Genomic DNA, 14,980 nt, shown 5'->3' with positions numbered 1-14,980 from the left:
TGACAACTGTGAAATTTTTTAGCTTCTTTCACTTAAAGAATTTTGCACAATGGTGAAAAATAGATATACCGCAAAATACGTGATTATTTCAGACAAATTTGAAATATTCGAAATCACTGACATTACCAGGTACTTTTAAACATGAAAATTTGAAAAAAAGAAAATTATTAAAATATTAAAAAGGTTAGAAATACAATAGAAAGAAATTTATTTCAGAAATTTCAGTTATTTTGAAACATTGAACACATTTAGGATGAGATTGGAAGACACATCCAGGCCCCCAGGTGCAGGAACGAGACGGTTTTCAGCAAAATGTAATACAAAGTATGCCCCGTAGTTTGGTGGTGTTATCACTGCCAGTAGAGAAAATATTTGTTGATGAAAATGATGGAAATTTCTTTTGTTTCCACGAGAATCATAGAAAAATAAAATGACATTTAATAACAACCAACTAATATGTCGATCCATCCTCTACGTCAATCGATACAGACAAAGAGTCTGTCGGGTCAACTAGATCCTAGTAACTTTAAAATTAAAATTTGATTGCATTGTAGATGAAATGAATTTATTCATGATTTAATAAAGAAATATGCGGAACGTGAACTGGACACTATCGTCGTAAATAGTAGTAATCTAAAAATTCTGCAGTAATAAGATTCGGCCACCAAAGAAAAATAGGGAACAAGTGAAATATCTTCTGCAATTTTGCCGGTGGAGTTTATTCAAAACGGGATTTAAAACTAGCAATTTTAGGCAATTTTCCCGGAATAAATCAGAGGACCGGCTGGTGGGTAGTGTCGCGTTGAATACGTAATCAGAAGACCTGGCATTAAAGTTGATTTCAACTTGACCGGTCGGTTTCTATATAAATTTCGTTAATTAATTTTGGTCCGAGGATGGGACAAAACGTCAAGTCGAATCATTAATATTATCTATCATTTAAGCTACTTACGGTGTGGGTAGTTCTCGATCTCTGCATACCAATAAGATCAACATATTTTGTAGTACTGAAATTTTTATAAATCTTGTAAATATAAACAAAAAAAGTGAATATTCAAAAACCTTGATTTCAATAATAATAGGTAGATAATTCGAACTAATCTCAAGGAATATGAAGAGAAAAAGTTTGTACAAAATATACAATACTGGAGGTACTTAATACTCTGTTTATTCCTATTCTTTTCTTCGTCATTTGGATTTCTATATGCCATATCCTTTAGCTGTTTTCTCCTTGATTCGCTGACTATCTTCCTGTTTTTGCACTGTGACCTTTAGCACTACAGACTCTTGAATTAACGACTTTCCTCACTAAAACTTCGACATAGCTTTGGCCTCTTTGGTTTATCTTAGTTTCTATATTCGTATTTCGAAACTATCCTGAATTTTGGGTATGTTCCTGCTCCTGGACTGTGGCCTTTAGCACTACACACTTCTTGAATTCATGACCTTCTTCACTAAAACTTCGGCATGGCTTTGTCCTCTGTACAGTTAGAAGTGTTGTGGGTGTGGTTCCAGCAATGATTTAGGAAGATTCTTACTGTTCATTCTGCATACTACTAATAGGTCAAGCAATGATTCTCCTTAGAAAAGTCAGTATAAGATTTTGACCTCTGTCTGCTGAAAAATGGTATTGCGAGAGAAAAATATGAGAATGAGATTTGTAATGACATCAGATGGTAAAAGTTGGTAAGAAAGAAACAATTTGAAGAGTACCTAAAAAAGAATATGAAGTAAAATACTGAAATAATATTAGAGAACTTAAAAAATAAATATTTTTGTGGTATAAGTTTGGATAATTCGAAAATGACATAATTATTCACATCTAATTAATTCGTAGCCCAAAGAAATGAATTCTAATGCCAAAATTATGCCATACTGATAAGGATAACCGGTTTATCTCCATAATTGGAATGTATAATGAATGTCAAGGATGAGCAGGGTTTAACTACCTTTCCCTCTAATTAACATAAAAGCTAATTCATATTTTACATAACAAAGTATGCTAGTTAGTCAAATAATATGTCGATGAAGGGTTGAAGGTTTTCAATGCTACTAATGTTGTATTCAAATTATTCTTAAGAAGGATCATTTTTACACTTGATGATAATTATCTTTACCATTATGACAAAAGTCTCGTTTTTTTGTTAATAGTAAATAAACTATTACTTGGTGTTTATATTTTTTCTTGAAATATGAGTTTCTCATAGAATAGACGAGTTTCTTTCTGTTATGTTTGGGTTTGATTTTCATAAATAATTACTTGTTAAACTGTTAGTTTGATTCATCTCATCTGATTCAGTTCACCAAGACTTCAGAGAGCTCTCTTCAACACAATGCATTCGAATAGTGCTGAAAAATCAACTGAATTTCGTTTTAAAAGTGCTCGTACTCGTACGAACGCCGAAGATAGAATTCAATGTCTTTCAGAGTATATTATGGTTTGAAAAAGTGGTACCCAGAACTGACCATCAAAGTTCGTAGAGGGCTTTGATAGAGTGCTTATTTTAAAAATGAAATACTTGCATGTGTTAACAAATCATGAGATCATTTTGAAATTAGCTGTTTTAAAGTCGAAAGTTATGAGTCACTCGGTATTATAGTATTCAAATAGTCCAGGTGTACCTCCAGGGGTCCACGAGAAGTTCTACTACAAAAGTGTATTTCAATTCCCATAGTTAGATCTGATTTTTTGACGAGTGGATTTACGAAGAAAAAAAGTTTGACAATTTTTGTTTTAGTTTATAATATTTCGATATACATAAGAAAAAGAAACAATTTTTTTGTTTACAAAATATCAAACACAGAAAAATATTTTATAAAATTAATTCGAATGAAAGCAAAAAATAACCGGTTGGAGACTGAAATAACTAAATACGAGGGGTATTTCACAGGTATTTATATTTTCGTTTTACGTGTCTATGTTTTATTTATTATTTAAAAATTTTTGCAGTTAATAAGTATATAGTCATATACCGAGGAAGTATTTTTTCAATTGCAATTCATATCTTTTCTATTTTTATTGAATGAAAGGAACAATATTCTCTCGAGGTTCATTAAGCGCTTCAACCGGTCGGAAACTTGGTATAACTTCTGATTATTCGGCGTTATTTATGAGAAAGCAAAACGTTCAGAATGTCGAAAACAGAATTCTCGTTATTCTTCTCACTTTATATTTTTTATACTGTTTTTTTTGGATTAAGTTTTTGTTGTAAATCGCATCAGTAACTTAATTTTGTTGATTTTATAATGGGACCCTTTCACTGCTTTCAAATCTTTTGAATTCTATTAAAACAAAAGCTTCCAATTATTTTCTGGAAAATCCATACGAAATTATTGTGCATTCGCTCCAATATTAAGTTTTATGATATACACAGTATTATTTTTCTATTTATTGAGCATGAAGTCGAGAATAACTTTCCGGCATTTCATGTTGTTGTTCTTTTATATTATTTTACATTTTTATGTATCCAACGATCTGAAACTCGCCTTTATTTTAGCCAATATCGACTTTAGATATGGCGAGAAACGTAAAATTTGTTAACCAAATAACCAGGATACTTCAAGAAACTTTCAATTCCATGTGTTGGTTGTGTGTCTTTCAAAATCGATATATACCAGTCGGGTTTGGTGTTTTAATGACTTTTTATTTCGTTACATTAAATCCAGCGACTTTGAAATTATCCAAAAACATTTGCAAATTTGCAAAATCACTTTTTCACCATAATCTATCCATTTATATGGTAAGTCATTATGTCATCTCCACCATAATCCACACTGATTTTTATAATATAAAGACTCAAATCTGACACATAAATGTAATACAGATGTAAAAGTCGCGAGATACGATAAGGAAGAATCCTTCTCCTTTAATGTGAAGACGTCTTGTGAAAGTGAAGATTTCCAAGAGGTGGTTGTAAGAAATAGAAAAAGAAAAAATGATACTAATTATATTGTAATTCCGGTATACACAACTAAGATAAAGATTGACGCAAATAATATCTCAATAGCTCAATAATATTTTATTTTTTAGTTGTTGTTCTTCCTTACATCAAACGGTGATTAACTCAAGTTTGAACACAATTTTTTTAAAGAATCTTCGTATAAACTTTCTTGGATTTGATATTTCAATTTATTGGCCCTAAGTCCTAACTCAGCAAGTAAAATTATACACCAACAGTAGTGCCGTATCATTCAAAAACAATTTTGTAGAAAATTATATATTTACTTATTTTTTTGGAACTAAATGATGAATAAAAAAATGAATAGTTCCATAATGTGGTCAAATTATTCAAAATTAGATCGATGAAGTATTTAATGAGGCATATATATTGAAAAACAATCAAAATTCAAGGTATTCAAATTCAATTTCTTTCTCTGTGTTATTGATAAATGTTTATCATCACGAAGTGTTGATTTAAAGTTAGTATTTCACTCTGGTTGAATTGCTTAATAAATGGACTATAAAATCGAACTATTGAGAAGTATTTTTAGTATGTTTACAGAAAAAGAAACATTTTTTTCAATTTTTTCAATGTAATATATTAGGTTCAGGCTTTATGAAAATTGTATTAGTGCAAAAATCGAATATCTACTATTTATTACTTTGATTTCGAAAGAGAATGTGTCGTATTGACACCGATATCCGTCTACGTACATTTTTATGAATTTCCAATCGGGTAAAAGCAATATGAGAAATAATATTTCATCAAAATACGATGCATATAAAGAGAACGTCGTCTAATAATATCAAAAGTCTAAAAATTCTTTCAGACTGCTTTCGTAAGTTACCAAAGAGATTTTATTAAAAGACAAAAAGGCTTATTTCTATACGTAAAATGCACAGTTGATTGAAGGAGAAATTTCCAAACAAAGAATTGTACAATAAGTTTAACAAATAATAAGAAAATCTGATATTTAGAAAAGTATGTGTGCAACAAACTAAAATCATAATTAAACATGTCCTAAAGCAAAATTTACATTCTCAAATAACTTTTAGTGATAAATAATCATGATAATTATTCCGATAAAAGTTTATTTATATAAAATTTAGGCAAGTTTATTTTCTTTAAAAATATAGCAGGATTTTTTTGTACTAATCTACTAAAGACGTAGTTTTTCGGCGTTAACAACAGCGACATTCCTAACAAATGATAGTCTAGTTTAGAAATCAAACTCACTTTGTGTTATCTGAATTGCCTCTTCATGAAGATTGATGTTCCGTATAAACCCAAAATCTCGTAACCCAGGCACGCACTCTATGCCGAAGCTTGACAAAAAGTTCCTTCGCTCAGACATAAGATGTTTATCCCCGCATTCCTTGATTTAGAAATCGACCTGCTTATCCAGGATCAAGGCCATCATATATTCTAAACCGTACGGTTTCGGGGGGCGATAAAATGAGAACTCATCAATTTCGAAACGCTTTTTTTTATATGATAATCCCATATAATATGAACGGTTAAATTTTGACATTTTATTATAGAATTCGTCCATCCTTAGAATATTGCTCGCTCATCTGAAGCACAGCTCTACAACATACTCAATACAGAAAATTATAATTCAACTTATAGGGTTGACCAGAAAATTGGAAACATTAGAGCTGAACAGATTTTATTAAATTGATTCTAGATAGGTGCTCTTCTAACCTAGAGCAAAATCTAGTCGATACGTTGATCATAAAAACCGAATTCTCTTGTAGATATTCAGAACGTCAATTTTGAGGGATCGTTTTTTTTTTGTGAAAGTGCCATCAGCTATCAAAGAACGTCTGAGATCATAGAGATCTATTATTTTTCATTCTACGAAGGTCTCCAAATCATCTAAAATGTCGTTGTTTTAACCACAGGTTTCGTTTCGTTTCATAATCGATCTTCAGAGCCTTTTATCAATACTTAAAAAAATTTTATATAACCGTCAAAATATGATTATTTCTTCTAATTTGCGTTTTTCGTTTGAAGAGTTTTCGCATTTTCGAAACAATCACAAGCGAAACATTTAAGGGATATTTAACATTTCCTTGTTAATTACCGAGAATATGTTATAGCATTTAATACGATTCATGGAATGCCGCTACAACCAACGGTTTGAAACTTATCTACGGAAAATCTTGAATATAAATTCTGACAATAAGTTGAATCCGAGATATTTCGTGTAATCTCTTTCGCCGGTAACAAAGCTTTCCACTTTCTATTGTACTGATAGTTGTAAGCAATAACAATAAAATATAAGGGACTTTGTTTCGGCGAACGCAAATAAAATTTCACCCCGTCAAGCGACTTTATCGGAGTCTCTAGACCGGTAAATATGAAACAAACAACAGTGGAGTGGATCGAGTATTGTTCGGAAATAAGTGTTGGAACAATCAATCAATATACATTAAGGGAACTACTTTATTTATAGAGAAATTCTTTTAACACGCTAAGAAGTTACGAGCGATACAAAAACAAAGTGAAAAAGTGTTTGCACTCCAAACAGCGAAAATTGGAGGAATTTGGGGACAAGTTAGAATTAGATAGTAGACATCTTCTATGGAGTATTGAAAGGTAGTCTTAGAGGCGACGAAAAAGTAAAAAATATTTCAATTAAGAACCAGGCAGGGATAGTATTAGTAAATTATATAGATGTAATGGGAAGAAGAAGAAACGAAACATCAAAGAGAGGAAGAAGATGAAAAACTCAAGAAGAAGAAGAAAAAAGTGAAGAGCTTATAACTAAAGAGAAATTGGTTGCAGCAATAAAACTTCTAAAGAATGAAAAGGCTCTGGGAGAAGTTAGATGATGAAAAAAATGGTTTTGCTAAAAATTTTCAATAAAATATGGATAAAAGAAAAGATTGGAAAACAGGGAGACAACAAGGATTCTAATAATTATAAAGGAATAGTCCTGTAAATGTAAACCGCTAAAGTTTTTAGAACAAATAAACGGAAAGAGTTTTCGAGTTGTGTACACAAGATCATATGTAGAAAAATGGCAAGATTCAAACTAGTATAAATTGCAGAAAAGTTAGCAGCAGTCGCCAAATGCTTCTACAAAAAAAAACAGGGAGGCAATAAGAGTCCATTACTATTTATAGCTTACTTGGATTAATTAATTAAGAGCGCAGAAAAGAAAATTAAATTACAACTGGAACGCATTTGCAGATTATTTGATAATCATAGCAGGAAGTCGAAAGGTTTTACAAGAGAATTTTAATCAACTGGATATTGAAAACTGAATGAAAATGAACAAAAAGAAAACCAAAATTATGGTTGTTCCAATACCAAGGAATAAACAAGAATAGAGGATTCAAAATTTAATATAAACAAAAGAGAAATCTCCAAAGAAACAAAAAGGAAAGTATTCAAAGCAATTTATTGGACATTCGGCTGTGAATTTTCGGTATTGACAAAGGAAGAAAATTGTGAAATTGAAGAATCAGCAACGAAATACCTAAGAGGTAACTAAAAATGATTAACTCAGAAACTCGCTTATAGAGAAGATTTAAAAGTTGAATCCATCACGAGAAACATGAGATAATACGTTAGGAAGAATATTAAAAAGTTGGTGGGTCAAGAAATTAACTAAATAGTATAATTAACACCCTTATACCCTATAGGGTGATAAAGGAATAGATAATATATATTTATTAGATCAACACTCACAATAACACTATCTGGTTTTTGGTGCCTGAAGACGATAATTTTGTTGTCGAAACTCGCGTCAGGACAAATTGTAATAGGTAGCCAAAAAATAACCATATTTAAGAAGTAGAAAAAAATATTTCATATCTTTAGACTTTGTATATTGGACGATGTTTGTCAACAATGGGAAAAATAAAATTTTTACGTGAAAATATTTAATTATACATAAGACTACTTGAGGTAATAAAGACATTTCACCCGCCACTGTATAGATTCATCATTGAAAGAAGAACTGCTACTAATTTGAAGTCGGGGGTATACTTCGTCGGAGATGTAGAATAACTTGTCGTTTATTATACTGATAACCGTTGATAAACATCCCCCGTTTAAAAGAAAAAGGATATGACTACAGGGAAACTATGAGAATTTGAATAGGGTAATTTATCAGAAAAGAATAGAAAACTTAACAAGTAGAAGATATACCGCTCGAGAATAAAGTAAATAGCATGGAAATTATGTTGATATTTTTTAGAACGAAATGGAGTACAAAGGCAATTTGGTATTTCGAAATCATACTCCTCCCAACAATCATTATCCCTTACTGTTTCCTGTTCTGCATCATCATCGTTTTCCTGTTAGGATTTTGGTCGCTTTGAACATTATATATCATTTTCTTCCATATCAGAAACAAATAACTGTTTGATTTAATTCCGAGAAACATATTTTTCCATTAGCTAATGGTCGGATCCTAAGTTGTTTATAATGTATTATTTTTCAACATAAAAATTTCTTGTTAGTACATTAGGAGCGAATAAAAAAAACATAAATGCGAGTATACATATTGTAAGGGTTGGAAGGGTGGATTCGTTAAGTATGTGCTAAGGGGTGGAAATTGTTATTTCATATTTTCAAAACCGCGTGTTGGGTAGAAAAATTTATATATTCATGCTTCTACATTTTCTTTAATTTAGATCTCTCAAATTTATAATTTTTTTGAACAAAGGAAATTCAAAAGTATAAACATATCAAAAGGTCTAAGAAATAAAAAATTAAAGAAAATTATATATTTCTTTAATTTCTTATTTCTTGGACCTTTTGATTTATTATTGCTTCTAAATCTTCTTGATTTTAAGTCTCTTCTGTTTTAAAATTATTGAAAAAAAGAAAATTTGACGTTTTGACTTTTCTTCAAGTCTTTATCAGAATAAATTTGACGTTTTGACTTTTCTTTGAGACTTAATCAAAATAAATTTTCTACATCTTCTTTAATTTAGATCTCTCAAATTTATAATTTTTTTGAACAAAGGAAATTCAAAAGTATAAAAAGAAAATTATATATTTCTTAAATTTCTTATTTTTTGGACCTTTTGATTTATTATTGCTTCTAAATCTTCTTGATTTTAAGTCTCTTCTGTTTTAAAATTAGTTTTTTTTAATAATAATTATTGAAAAAAAGATAAAATTTGACGTTTCGACTTTTCTTCAAGTCTTTATCAAAATAAATTTGACGTTTTGATTTTTCTTTGAGACTTTATCAAAATAAATTTGACTTTTCGACTTTACTTTTAGTCTTTATCAAAAATATTTTGATAGAGACTCAAAGAAAAGTCAAAACGTCAAATTTTATCTTTGTTCCAAAAATTATAAAAAAAAAAACTAATTTTAAAACAGAAGAGACCTAAAACCGAGAACATTTAGAAGCATTATTTAAGTATTTTAACTAATTAACATGAATTAAAATTAATTAAAATAAATTAACATATTAACTGAACATTTGAACATGAGAGAACTGTAAACAAGATGGGAGCCGCGTTTGCTCACAACAGCGTCCTGAAGATGTTTTTATTGAGTGTTTCACACAAAAATAAATCCGAATTTTTACGCTGTTTCATAACCATGGATGAAACGTGGGTTACTTCATACCCCAAGCAAAAGAGCAATAAATACGATGGACTGAAAACGAATTGCAAAGACCGTTCCATTTGCAGACAATGTTTTTGGGGATGCGCGTGGGACAATTTTCATTCATTTGAAAAAATGGCTCGGTAATCGAAGATTTTCCAATCATAGAAAGATCTTTTAAAGCATGATTTCCTCACGAAGAAAATGTAGGATTCTCTATAAATATTAACTCTATTCTCACACTGAATGAAAAACAAATAGAATAGGTGCAAAAATATAAGTATCTTGGTTGAAATGGATCCAGACGAAGAAATCAAAATCAGAATTGAAATAGCTCGAAAGACATTTGTCAAGTACTTTTCAACGTTTGCAAACAAAAATTTAAACCTCCACGTCAAAAGAGGATTCATGGAATGTTATGTGTGGTCAGTACTGGTGTACAGAGTGGAAACATGGACCTTGAAAGCTCAAATGATCAAAAAACTTTAGGCATTTGATATGTTGCTCTATAAACGAATCCATAAGACAAAATCACGAAGTACTTGGACGCATCGGTCGCAAAAGAAAGCTGTTGACAATTATTAAGATAAAAAAACATCTTACATAGGAAACATCTCAGGCAACGACAAAGTTGGTGCCAAAAAGTCCTGACGAAAAGCTCTTGCGTCAACGGGTCTGCTCAGATTTCCTGAAAGGTTAGGAAAAGGGACTCGATTTGAGTCAATGGTAAAGCAAAAATGGCTGAACTTCTAAGGACCCTCACCAAAGAAGACTTCCAGTATTGCTTCGATCAATGGAAAAAACGTGTGGCAAGGTGTATGGCAAGGAGTGGGGAGCATTCGAATGTAAAATAATTTTTATAATAAAACCCTTTTTCGTAACTCGTTATTTAATAGCCAAACCTCGTTAAATAAAACAAATCTATTGTATGTACATTGAACTACGAACTACTAGAATAAATTAAAGTTAAAAATAAATTTTTTTATAAGAATATTCTAAAAAACTGTTCCACGTAATAGAATTGTTAATGCCGTATTACGATAAGAAGGAAACTTTAAGCTGCATAAAGATAAAGTAACATTGCATAGCGATACGTTTGTTGATGTTTATTTATGACGAAACTCATAAAGTGCCGTTATTGTGAAACATAAAATGCTTTTTTTTTGGGTCACATATAAAATTTTACGGTGCCGCAGTCCGTATGTCCATATTGTAACGTTCGAATGGGGGGTTTATCCCTTCGATAAATGCCATTTAAGACGAGGATTTTTCACGAAATTCCGTTTATTTCTTCGTCCATTTCAATACTTATTAAATCGATCATAATTTAGTATTTTAATTTCATATAAAGTGATGATTTAATCAAATTTAATTTAGAGTTTGTAATGTCGTATTCATATATATGTAAATAACGTATTTTCCGTATGTTTTGTGTCTGAAATTAATCACTTCTATTTTAATTAGTAGAAGCATTAGGCATTGTACACAACCACGGCGTAACTATCGCCTCTACCGACTTGATGGTAATTTATTTGGCAATTGTAAGCGAGGAAAGTTGAAACGAACCGCGCGCGATATTTTACGGTTTTCCTTCTCGAAGGGTCTTCCTTCCAAGGATAGGATATATATATATATACGACCTAAATCTTGATACCGAGATTTATTTCGTACTTTTGTCTTAATCTGTCAACGTTCCAATTTTATTAATTATTAGTTAAGTAGTTTCTGTTATAAACTTGTTTCATCTTGTTTTATTAACGTAAAAAAAATGATGCATTACAAAATGTGAATGTTCAAAACGCATTAAAATCAATTACTTTATCATCAATGTGTAATATCGAGTTGGTAATGTGAAGTTTTTTCGTTAAATATTTACTAGATCGTTCGTGTATGGTGTATACACGATTGGGGTATAAATTGAATTATGAATTTACTTTAGAAGCAGATAATATTTACAAGATGGCAGAGAGGCAAAAAAAATCGATGAATCCACTTGGTGAACCGCATATTAGAGGTAAAATAAGGAAATTGTTTTATTTCATAATCACCAAAAATTTTGCACCAATACACAACTTTCTTTAAAGATTATCGAAAAAGGGAATTATTTTATTTTTTTTTGTGGAAATTTCAATTTGTGTTGCGAGAAATATTTTTTATTTGAAGTAGGTTGTAGTCAAATTATCCATGGTAAAGTCAATTCATTAACAAGTTAAGCTGAAAAATGCTCATTTTTATGTAAATGAATTTGGAAAAGAACATTTTTGACCAAACAAAAAATTTGTGACTAAAACAAACTCAGAACAGATTTAATTTCCAGAATCGAATTTTCAAAGACGTTAAAATCGGAAAAACCAATATTCTGATTCTATGAAAAAATTATAGAGGAAAATTTTTCGACCAAATTAAGCTTTCATAAGTGAATTTTCCAGCCAAAAATACAATTTTTGGAAAAAGGTTTCTTTTATAATTTTCTTTACATTGTTAGCTCGATCTATTTTACTAATTTTGTCTGCATTTGACCCTGTTTTCTACGTCCTCGTTTTATACTGAACTTTTTCATAATTTACTAATTTATTCATTCATTCTTCATCTTTCCCTCTTCTATTTCTCTAAATTTTTTTTAAATTTATTGTTGCATCAACCTAGAAGGTCAGTTGTTTACAATTTATGATACAGTTGAGTGTGTTTTAGATATTTAAGTTTGTTGTACTACAATTATTGTATGTGAAATTTGATATGTCAATTATTTACACAAAAAAAAAAATAAAAAAGTGAATTAAATATAAATTTTAGACTAATTTAACGAAAAAATTAATTTTTGACTTAATTCCATTAAAATAAAATCAGAATAAGCGTTGCGAAGCGAATTTTTGGCGAGACATAACTTGGGAATTGCAGTTGATTTGAAATAAAACTGAATTAAAGTCAATTTTCGAAAATATTGTATAAGGAAAAACGTATGAAATTAAAATAATTTAAAAAGCAATTTTTCTATGAACTAAACTAACTTTTACTTTTCCGAATGCATATTTTCTACAATTTTAACGAAATTGAACATGAGAAACTAAATTAAAAAATGCAAATTTCTTACCAATCAAATTGGAGGAAACGACTTTCTGATTACATCTAATCCGAACTAATTTTTGACCAGATTAAATGTAAAAAAATGAATTCCTCATAAAATAAAGTTAGAAGAAGCTTTTTGACAAAATTAAACCTAAAAGACTCAGTTTTTAATGAAGATCACCAAAAAATTTTAGTTTAAAAACTCAAGACGTGAATTTTTCCTTGAAAATATCGAGCATTAGATTTAAAAAAAACGAAATTTGCGAGGCGTGTGTTTAAAAACAACAAATTAAATCTTAATTTGAACTATAAAAAAAGTTATTTTCCTAACAAGTGCGGAAAATGATACTTTCCCGCACGCGACTGCAGTTGTCCGGGCAAACGGTCAAGTGCGGGAAAGACACTTTACGCATGAGTTAGGAACATTATTTTTTCTACGACCGTATATACAAAAAAGTATACCAACCCATTTTTCAAAAATTATTTTATTCTAACAAACATAATAATATACAAAATTTTAACTAAAAACTACTAATTATTATAAATATTAATATTGAAAACACAATTTGTTGTATTCTGTAGACTAGTAAGAATTGCCGGTTCAGTGGAGTTATTTGGTTTCAACTGGAAGGTAGATGACGTCGATGAGGATGGCATCGGTTGCAGGTCGCATAAAGATGACGATGACGGTGACGGCAACAGTTTTAAGTCATTTGTAGAACAGAGAAACTTTTTACCATCGAATAGCGGGACCATAATGTATTAGATTTCAAAACCTTACTTACGTCTGAAAAATACGCCAGAAATACCTCTTCCTTATAAGTTTTGGCCCCTTTCTCCTTATACCATGTAACAAAATGGTCGTATTGCTTCTCATACTTTAGTCTGGATTTGGCAGGTAACAACTCGGAATTAGCTTCATTTGCAGCCTTCAAAATGGCTTCCGGAAATTCTTCGTCGGATGAATCCATTAATATTATTGTATCGGATTCGGTTTAATGTGGTTTAATTTAGAAGAAGATTGTTCTTATTCGGTCACTTCCAAGACGTTTTGAACAACTTTGACGTTTTAGTAACAATTACACGCTTGGGTTGTCATAGCAACTGACAACAAAACCCGGGTGGTTTGATAGTTGTTTCTACTTTGAAGAATGTCACTTTGCCGCACTAGTGGGTTAAAACGCACGGTCGTAGAAAAATGATATTTCAAAAGAGTTCTTTTCGATGGAGCTTATTCTGGATGACAGTTTTGAAACCATTGCACAGTATTTTTTTTTCATGAATTAACATTGAAAGTAGCTTCACTTAAATAACTGTCATTTATTTCTGACTAATCGGAATTTTATGACATTTGACACATAGTCTTTTGACAGTTGATACTTCATAAACGTCATATGGATTCGACAATTGTAGCGGCATCTGTGTATCAGTTACACGACTAATTAAGTGATATTTATTTGCAGCAAATCCGTTGGTTTTTTTATGGAGATTTACACATTTTAATTTAAACAAATACTTCAGGTTAATGTTTAAAATATATTCACTCGTAATTTTCTTTATAGAAGAATTTACTATAATAATTTGTTTTTATTCCGGCACGAAGAAATATTTACAATACGTAACTGTACTTTTATTGAAACAACCGGTGAGTAAACTATGTAAACTTATTCGATTTTTTACTGAAAATGAAAATATAAATATTTATTCATTTCAGGATTGTGTAGGATTGATCGGAATGAATTTCCAATGGAAAGATTTACAAAATTTAGTAAAAACAATGTTAGAATGGGAACCGTACGATAAAGATAATATACCATTACAGAAACTCATAAAGAGAGATAAGAAGATCGTAATGTTGTTATACAGTATTATGGGTTTTTTTCTGATAACAAGTCATTTATTTTGGGCACCTATAATCGGCGACGAAAAAGAATTGTCTTACACGTATATAGTCATTCATCAAATCATCGGCAATTCTATAATTGAATTTATATACGCCTGTTCCGTTCTGTATATATTAGCGTTGAGTTTGTGGATACCTCTAACTGAAATATTGTTCGTTTGTTACAATTTCAAATTTCAATTTTTTCTGTTGAATCAATTTTTCGCCGACCATCTATTGGAATTTGTACCTCGAAATGAAAAAGACAATCGAGATATTTATGAAAGTATGAAGATTTGTTTAATACGATACAGAAAAATTAAAAGGTATTTGATAGGAAATTAATACGAATCAAATTCGATACCCTTATTTCGAAAATATTAAGCATAATCATTTATCAATATTGTTTCGAAAATTACTCCCAAACTAACAATATCGAAACACGAGTTTCATATTCAATTTTGTCACGAAAATGATCCGGAAAGGATTTAATTAAATCCGCAAACAAAAA

The 14,980-nt window shown here is 30.3% G+C and overlaps 1 protein-coding gene across 6 annotated transcripts in view; it reads left to right on the top strand.

The window, feature by feature from the left end:
• LOC130445361 (hemicentin-1) overlaps nucleotides 1-14,980 on the top strand; it is a 151,315-nt gene that overhangs the window by 56,968 nt on the left and 79,367 nt on the right. Inside the window, exon 1 of one of the 6 annotated variants that reach the window (XM_056780943.1) lies at nucleotides 14,726-14,795. The exons of the other annotated variants lie outside the window; for them this stretch is intronic. The gene's annotated coding sequence lies outside the window, so the exon portion shown is untranslated. Of the gene's footprint in view, nucleotides 1-14,725; nucleotides 14,796-14,980 lie in introns of those variants that run through there. 6 annotated transcript variants of the gene reach the window in all.

Source organism: Diorhabda sublineata, chromosome 6 (genome assembly GCF_026230105.1).
Source record: "Diorhabda sublineata isolate icDioSubl1.1 chromosome 6, icDioSubl1.1, whole genome shotgun sequence".
NCBI classification, from domain to species: domain Eukaryota; kingdom Metazoa; phylum Arthropoda; class Insecta; order Coleoptera; family Chrysomelidae; genus Diorhabda; species Diorhabda sublineata.
This window is presented reverse-complemented; position numbering and strand designations above follow the sequence as displayed.